This window comes from Dreissena polymorpha, chromosome 15 (assembly GCF_020536995.1).
Source record: "Dreissena polymorpha isolate Duluth1 chromosome 15, UMN_Dpol_1.0, whole genome shotgun sequence".
Taxonomy (NCBI): domain Eukaryota; kingdom Metazoa; phylum Mollusca; class Bivalvia; order Myida; family Dreissenidae; genus Dreissena; species Dreissena polymorpha.
In genome coordinates, this window is record NC_068369.1 from 25,117,385 (window position 1) to 25,126,872 (window position 9,488).

General features: G+C 39.7%; 1 long non-coding RNA gene across 1 annotated transcript; it reads right to left on the reverse strand.

The window, feature by feature from the left end:
• Positions 1-571: 571 nt before the first annotated feature.
• Positions 572-9,175, reverse strand: LOC127859297 (uncharacterized). Its single transcript, XR_008039301.1, has 3 exons — positions 9,098-9,175; positions 3,538-3,648; positions 572-620 (listed from the first exon to the last, which is right to left on the reverse strand). It is a non-coding gene; the product is annotated as an uncharacterized LOC127859297 (long non-coding RNA).
• Positions 9,176-9,488: the final 313 nt, after the last annotated feature.

Sequence of the window (9,488 nt, forward strand, 5' to 3'; positions counted from 1 at the left end):
GTTACTACTACCCAGCATCCTCACCTGTACAATGTCTGTGTGCTAGCTGTGCCTGCTGGTTACTACTAACCAGGATCCTCACCTGTACAATGTTGTGTGCTAGCTGTGCCTGCTGGTTACTACTACCCAGTAATCCTACCTGTACAATGTTGTGTGCTAGCTGTGCCTGCTGGTTACTACTACCAGTATCCTCACCTGTACAATGTTGTGTGCTAGCTAGCTGTGCCTGCTGGTTACTACTACCCAGTATCCCTACCTGTACAATGTTGTGTGCTAACTGTGCCTGCTGGTCTACTACCACCAGTATCCCTACCTGTACAATGTTGTGTGCTAGCTGTGGCTGCTGGTTACCTACTACCCAGTATCCTCACCTGTACAATGTTGTGTGCTAACTGTGCTTGCTGGTTACTACCACCCAGTATCCCTACCTGTACAATGTTGTGTGCTAGCTGTGGCTGCTGGTTACAACTACCCAATATCCTCACCTGTACAATGTTGTGTGCTAGCTGTGCTGCTTGCTCTGCTCATTCCTCCTGTTTTAGGCCAGAACAGGCACACATGCTTGTCTGCCAGGACAGCAGCTTGCCATACTCTGACAGGCAACTCAGCGTACGCTTGTCCTACCAAAAACAGAAGAAATCTGAATCTCTTGGGTCTGTATTCACCATTCCAATCTCAGATTAAAGAATAGACTTTGAACCAAGAAAAATCCTTCAAGCACACCAAAAATAAGGGTAATATCTTCTGTTCTGAAAGCGTTTCTGTTTTTTTTTTTCCGGAAAGGTGCTATTTTTAAGAAATTTCCTAAGTCCAATTGACTGGAACAAAACTCAAACTTGATCTGGTAAGTCAAGAAGATAAGACTCACGCACCAAATATCAGGTAAATATCTGCTCGTATGAGCAAACAAGTCCTGAAACCTATTATTGTAGAAAAAAGTACAAGGCCCATAACATTGTCAAAATCAAGACCAAACCGTCCAGAGAGGGGTGATGCTCCCCCAAGTTTTTTTTGTCAAAATATGCACTATATATTCAGATAAAAGGAAACGTCTTGGGGGGTACAGTCGTTGGGGGGACAAGAATTTTTTTTACATAGAAAATTTCAAAGTCTATAACTCTGTGAAAAATCATCCGACCAGAACCCGCTGATAATATGCACATCTCCTCTTGGTAGTGAAGCTTCCCATAAAGTTTCATTGAATTCCGGTCATTAGTTGCTGAGAAATAGCCCGGACAAGAATTGCACTATATGTACAGTTAATGGAAAATTTCAAAGGGCCATAACTCTGTGAAAAATCATCTGACCAGATCCCTCTGATAATATGCCAATCTCCTCTTGGTAGTGATGCTGCCCATAAAGTTTCATTGAATTCCGGTCATTAGTTGCTGAGAAATAGCCTGAACAAAAATTGTGCCAGACGGACAGACAGACAGACGCACACACGGACAGACGAAGCGGCGACTATATGCTCCCCCAAAATAAATTTTGGGGGGAGCATAATAATTGGAGCTGAACAAAATTATTATTTGATCTGAAGGTCTTGCAGGTAGACTCACATACTAAACAAGAGCACCGCATAACGGGTGCCACGCTCGACTGCAGGTGCAGTTTTTAATAAATGAAAGCTTGTCAGATTTTTTTTTAAGAGGTCACAGTGACCTTGACCTTTGACCTAGTGACCAAAAAATGGGTGTGGCATGCAGAACTCATCAAGGTGCAGCTACATGTGAAGTTTCAAAGTTGTAGGTTGAAGCACTTTGATTTTAGAGCCAATGTTCAAAACATTAACAAAATGTAAAGGTTTAAGCACGACGCGGACGAGCTGGCTATGACAAAACCTCCGGTTTTCTCCGAAAATAGCCGAGCTAAAAATAGGTAAACAACTCAAAGCATTTGGAAAAAAATCCGAAAAGTATTATTTTAAAGCCCATTTACTACCGTAATTGCTCTATGTTTTCGGACACTTAAAAATAATTAAAAAAATTCGTGTCCGAAAACTTAGATACAAAAAATATTAACAAAATACAGGTGTCAGAAAACTAAGAGTCGAAAATGGAAGTGTCCGAAAATAGCGTCAATTGTATCAACGACTACCGGAAATAGCACGCGCTTGTAAAATACCATGCCGTAAAGTATAAATTACAGTTATATATGTTTGCACTGCATTTTAAATAATTGTAAATGCTTAATTTATTTGACAGAAAGTTACTTCAAGGTTGTACTTTGACCAAGGAGTTCAAAAATGAGCATGTGATGTACCGATACACGCTTGTATGAACCTGTAATTAATGCAATAAAAAAGCAAACTATGAATTCTTTGTTTGTTCATTTCTGATAGTTGTTGTGTAACACCTTCCATTGTTCATAAAACTTGTAATAGGGTGCATCACAATTTGAACCATTTAGTATTTGTCACATTTATTTTACTGAGAAGGGGTAGTACCATTGCGGTAGATAATTGAACTGTTAATTGGCACTACCCCTGGTAATTGTCATAACGCTTATGCTATCGGGCGAAACCATTGTTTAATACCGGTTTACAAGGTCATTTACCCAATAACACAAATGTAACGGTCCATTGCCCTCAGGCATGCACCCGCAATATTTTATGATGTTAATCTGGTTGTAAAACCCCATGATCGAAGTGTCATTGGATATCGGAAACAGGTTCGAAATTTGGTAAAATAGCGCTGTAAAATATACTGTCCGAAAACTTTGAGACATAAATAACGGACGAAAACTCGTGTGTCCGAAAATAAAGAGTAACGAAAAATAATTATTTTTGCTAAAAAAGGGGGGTGTCCAAAAACTTAGTGTCCGAAAACATAGAGTAACTACGGTACTCAAAATCAACGAAAATTTCGTACAATATTTCGTAAAATAAAGTTAAACAATTAAAATAAATGGTAAAATAGATGTTTGTAGATACAAAATGCTAGTTTTTATTATTGTTTTGCGTATTTAATTCAATTTTAATTTCCCGCAACAATATCTATTCATACGACACATTAACACTAACATGGTACCATTTTAGTGTTCGTGTGTCGTATGAATAGATATATTGCGGGAAATTAAAATGGGATTAATTGTGCCACAAATAAATAAAAACGAGCATTTTGTATCTACAAAAATCTATGAATCATACCATATCTAGCGTTGAAATTGTGACTATTGCTATAAGGAACACAGATTGTTTAGGTGTTAAATGTTATTTTACGAAATACTTTACACAATTTTGTTGATTTTAAGCGTTATAGAGGCTTAAACGAAAATACCTAAGCCTGAGGCCTATAACTTTGCTTAAAGTAAATTGACCGGAACGAAAGTCGAACTAGATCAAGATCTAGCAGGTAGACTAAAGTACAAAAAAATCTGGTAAATTCTCAAGTCCTAGGCACCTAACTTAACAAAAAATCAATGGACTAGTACGAAACTCAAACTGGTTCTGAAAGTCATGTAGATAAGACTCAAAACTTAAAGAAACATTTTACTGATTCATTTCTCGAAGGAATGTAACATACAGTATTTTACTACCTGTGCATGTAGAAGTAATAGCAGCTTGCAGTAAATGTTGAATGCTTCCAAGATAATGTTGCTGTCAGATTTCTCATCTGCTTTGCCTTCCAACATCTCAGTCAATTTCACCTAAATGAAGAAATTCCTAAGCTGACTATAAGAGCCTCATTCTAGGTAATATGTGCTAAATGCATGCACAGTCTGCAGAGGCTACTCAGGGATAACACTTAATGCATGTGCAGTCTGCACAGGCTACTCAGGGATAACACTTAATGCATGTGCAGTCTGCACAGGCTACTCAGGGATAACACTTAATGCATGTGCAGTCTGCAGAGGCTACTCAGGGATAACACTTAATGCATGTGCAGTCTGCAGAGGCTACTCAGGGATAACACTTAATGAATGTGCAGTCTGCAGAGGCTACTCAGGGATAACACTTAATGCATGTGCAGTCTGCACAGGCTACTCAGGGATAACACTTAATGCATGTGCAGTCTGCACAGGCTACTCAGGGATAACACTTAATGCATGTGCAGTCTGCAGAGGCTACTCAGGGATAACACTTAATGCATGTGCAGTCTGCAGAGGCTACTCAGGGATAACACTTAATGCATGCGCAGTCTGCAGAGGCTACTCAGGGATAACACTTAATGCATGTGCAGTCTGCACAGGCTACTCAGGGATAACACTTAATGAATGTGCAGTCTGCAGAGGCTACTCAGGGATAACACTTAATGCATGTGCAGTCTGCACAGGCTACTCAGGGATAACACTTAATGCATGTGCAGTCTGCAGAGGCTACTAGGGGATAACACTTAATGCATGTGCAGTCTGCACAGGCTACTCAGGGATAACACTTAATGCATGTGCAGTCTGCAGAGGCTACTCAGGGATAACACTTAATGAATGTGCAGTCTGCACAGGCTACTCAGGGGATAACACTTAATGCATGTGCAGTCTGCAGAGGCTACTCAGGGATAACACTTAATGCATGTGCAGTCTGCAGAGGCTACTCAGGGATAACACTTAATGCATGTGCAGTCTGCACAGGCTACTCAGGGATAACACTTAATGCATGTGCAGTCTGCAGAGGCTACTCAGGGATAACACTTAATGCATGTGAAGTCTGCAGAGGCTACTCAGGGATAACACTTAATGCATGTGCAGTCTGCAGGGCTACTCAGGGATAACACTTAATGCATGTGCAGTCTGCAGAGGCTACTCAGGGATAACACTAAATGAATGTGCAGTCAGCACAGGCTACTCAGGGATAACACTTAATGCATGTGCAGTCTGCAGAGGCTACTCAGGGATAACACTTAATGCATGTGCAGTCTGCAGAGGCTACTCAGGGATATCACTTAATGCATGTGCAGTCTGCACAGGCTACTCAGGGATAACACTTAATGCATGTGCAGTCTGCACAGGCTACTCAGGGATAACACTTAATGCATGTGCAGTCTGCACAGGCTACTCAGGGATAACACTTAATGCATGTGCAGTCTGCAGAGGCTACTCAGGGATAACACTTAATGCATGTGCAGTCTGCACAAGCTACCAGGGATAACACTTAATGCATGTGCAGTCTGCAGAGGCTAATCAGGGATAACACTTAATGCATGTGCAGTCTGCAGAGGCTACTCAGGGATAACACTTAATGAATGTGCAGTCTGCACAGGCTACTCAGGGATAACACTTAATGCATGTGCAGTCTGCAGAGGCTACTCAGGGATAACACTTAATGCGTGTGCAGTCTGCACAGGCTACTCAGGGATAACACTTAATGCATGTGCAGTCTGCAGAGGCTACTCAGGGATAACACTTAATGAATGTGCAGTCTGCACAGGCTACTCAGGGATAACACTTAATGCATGTGCAGTCTGCAGAGGCTACTCAGGGAAAACACTTAATGCATGTGCAGTCTGCACAGGCTACTCAGGGATAACACTTAATGCATGTGCAGTCTGCAGAGGCTACTCAGGGATATCACTTCATGCATGTGCAGTCTGCAGAGGCTACTCAGGGATAACACTTAATGAATGTGCAGTCTGCACAGGCTACTCAGGGATAACACTTAATGCATGTGCAGTCTGCACAGGCTACTCAGGGATAACACTTAATGCATGTGCAGTCTGCACAGGCTACTCAGGGATAACACTTAATGCATGTGCAGTCTGCACAGGCTACTTAGGGATAACACTTAATGCATGTGCAGTCTGCACAGGCTACTCAGGGATAACACTTAATGCATGTGCAGTCTGCACAGGCTACTCAGGGATAACACTTAATGCATGTGCAGTCTGCAGGGGCTACTCAGGGATATCACTTCATGCATGTGCAGTCTGCAGAGGCTACTCAGGGATAACACTTAATGAATGTGCAGTCTGCACAGGCTACTCAGGGATAACACTTAATGCATGTGCAGTCTGCAGAGGCTACTCAGGGATAACACTTAATGCATGTGCAGTCTGCACAGGCTACTCAGGGATAACACTTAATGCATGTGCAGTCTGCACAGGCTACTCAGGGATAACAATTAATGCATGTGCAGTCTGCACAGGCTACTCAGGGATAACACTTAATGCATGTGCAGTCTGCACAGGCTACTCAGGGATAACACTTCATGCATGTGCAGTCTGCAGAGGCTACTCAGGGATAACACTAAATGAATGTGCAGTCTGCACAGGCTACTAAGGGATAACACTTAATGCATGTGCAGTCTGCACAGGCTACTCAGGGATAACACTTAATGCATGTGCAGTCTGCACAGGCTACTCAGGGATAACACTTTGTCTACACTGGATTTCACTATGAAGAGACTTCCTTTAAACAGAAATACCGTAAAAGCAGAAAGTGTTGTCCCTGATTAGCCTGTGTGAACTGCTCAGGCTAATGTGGGATGACACTTTACTCATATGCATAAGACCCAATTTTCCCAGAACACAGCTAAATATACTCAAAAGAAAAGCCATCAAATCAAATTGTACTTCTTATCTCCATTAATTTGTTGTTGTTTTTGAAACACCTTTTGAGGAATTAATTTTCAATTAAAATTTGGTTATTAGTTAGTTTAAACCTATTTATTTTAGCTCGATTGCGTCGAAAGCCTTAGGCTTATATAAACGCTCTCCAGTCCGTTTCCTGGGCCTAGAACCAGTACTTGGTGTCTTTGGGGGAGATCTAAAGAACGCTCCCACGGTGGGGATCGAACCCGTGACCTCCCGGTCGCAAGGCGGACACCATATCCATTACACCACGGCGACCTTATTTGGTTATTGAAACCATGGCTTGCATGGTGTTTGTACTGATAAATCAATGCAGAAAAAGGAAAGTTGGAGACCTGTGAAAACCAGTCAATACTATGAAACATGGGTTATTTTTCTCTATTCAAACTCAAATACATTGATCGCACAATATGTTTAAAAATTATCTGAAACAGACCAACAAAAAAAAAATCATTTGACTTCTTAAAAAAAACTTATAAAATAAATACCGCTTTTTTGACGATGCTGCGAAGCATCGTCTAAGTTATCATATCATGAAAACATTCTTCACAATGGCAACCTATGTAAAAGACCGAGCCAGTCTGATTGAGATAGCTCGATTTTTCTAATCGGCATACCTCGCTGATTATCATTGATAAAGGTATAGGAAGCTCAGCTATAAATAGGACAGCATATTCTGGGAAAAGATTTAATAATAGTTTGAAAACCTTAATTTTAAATCAGTTATATTCAATCCATTATATGTTTATAGATCAATGAAACAACTATGCATTTTCTGTGTGTATTGTATTTGACATTTGTCGTGATTCAGTAAATAAATTGCGAATCAAAACGTGTATAATTAACTATCAACGCGATCATTAGTGTAAAGAAAATGAATTATTTCGAACCTGCCATTTGTAAACGTTGTAGCGACTATGGTATATAAATAGCATAATAGCCGTATCATATTTGTGATACTCGCTCTTCTGCATGCTTTTCATTTTGCATATTTAATAAACTTTTCAAACATAAATTACAGAGCCACATCAGTGCACATACTATGTTTGACAATTCATTCGTTTGTTGGATATTGTTTGCTGTTTTAAACACATATTAGGTCATATCGCGGAGATTTAGTTAACCTTACCATGCATTCATGGGTGAACTCACGTATTCAAGTGCTCTTACGACTATGTGCTCATACATACCCACTTTCGATCGAGAATCATCATGAAATTATTGCCGTACTTAACGAACAAACATGCCTAAGCTTATTGAATTAGAGAAAAAGAACAATAATCAAAAGAGAAAAATTACGTGTTCATGCACATGGGATTGTGAAATCACGTCCGTACACATAGCATCATTAACTTAGGAAAGGAAACAACGAAATATAAAGTTTGGTATGATATACATGTGAAATTAAAGAGCATGGTTTAATAAAAGAGCATGTAAAGTTTTGAATTTATATGCTGAAACATAATGTTATAACCCACAAACGTTTTACTGTAACAGACAGTTTTTTAAGATAAGTGGTACAGAAAATACACGTGAATACCTTTTTAAAGATATTTCTTGTTATATTTGATCGAGAATGTAACCGCCTCCCAGTTTCGCTGAAAGGATCAAGTTCCTCATAGGTACTACATCACCGTACCCCCAATTTTGTTTTTGCACCCTACATTTTTCGTACCCAATTTTTTTCGTACCCAAATTTGTGCTCGTAACCAAATTTTTTTCGTACCCAATTTGTTTCTTACCAATTTTTTTTTCGTAACCAAATCTTTTAAGGTACTTATTTTTTTTTGCATAATTTTTGTACCCAAAATTTTCGTACGCATTTTTTCCCTACCCAAAATTTTCGTACCCGCATACACATTCTTGTGATGTAGATAAACTTAAATAGATGCTTTTATATCAATCCTCTTCAAAGGCATCGTCACACCAGTACTGTCAGTACTTTGATCTCAGGGCTCATTTTAAGTGTCTCAAAATGAATAAATTGTTTTCTGAAACATGAGCAACATGACTGTTCCTACAACCTTTTAAAAGAGTTTTTATTGATTAGCCAATAGCTTTTCTTGCAACCTTACAGAGGTGGTTTCTTTTAACGACAGTGAATTTTTTTTTAAGATATGGAAGCTATGAAACAAAAATACTTGTAAGTCACATTAAGTGCGCCCCTGGATTTAAAGTTTCTTCATCAAAATTTTGCCTAGAATATAGAAACAGGACATTCTGACAGATGTGGTTCAGAGATAAAACATTTAAGTCAATTTCAAAGAAAAATATGCAAGCTTCACTCTTGGAAAATGAAGCTTAATGCATGTGCGTTTTCCCACACTTGCAAGGATCCTGCACTGACTAATTGAGGATAATATATTTCCTTAATTGTATTTTCTTTAAAATAAGTCTCTTCCAGCATAAATCCAGTAAAGGTGGGAAAAAGTAGTCCCTGTAGCCTGTGCAGACTTCACAGGCTTATCTTGAACGACACTTTAAGCAAATGCATGTAGCACACTGTTTCCAATAGCCCAGCTCATATGCTAATTTGTAGTAATTGGCTAATTTGGCGACAGTCGGAGGTTTACCACTGAGTTAGCCAGCAGGTCCCTGATAGCGAGGTTGCGTGTCACATGCTGCAAAAGTATCCCCTGGGTGAGGGTCTGGGTCAGCATGGGAGAGCAGGGCCAGGCCCAGACCGGGCTCTGGCACATGGGTCTACCAAACTTTACACGCCCAGAGTCCGGCCTGCCACGCCCAGTCTTTGTAGGGGCGTCACATCTAGACATGTAATAGAATAGTCTAGAATTATGGTGTGTTCAGAGTGCAATGTAAAGAGTAAATGTTTAACTAATATTCAATCACTTTAAACAACTTCAGTATATTTTCAAGTTTTTTATAAATAGCTAATTATTTATTAATAAAAATAATTTGTTAAAAAAGAACTTTATAACTTTAGAATTTTACTGTTGCATGCAA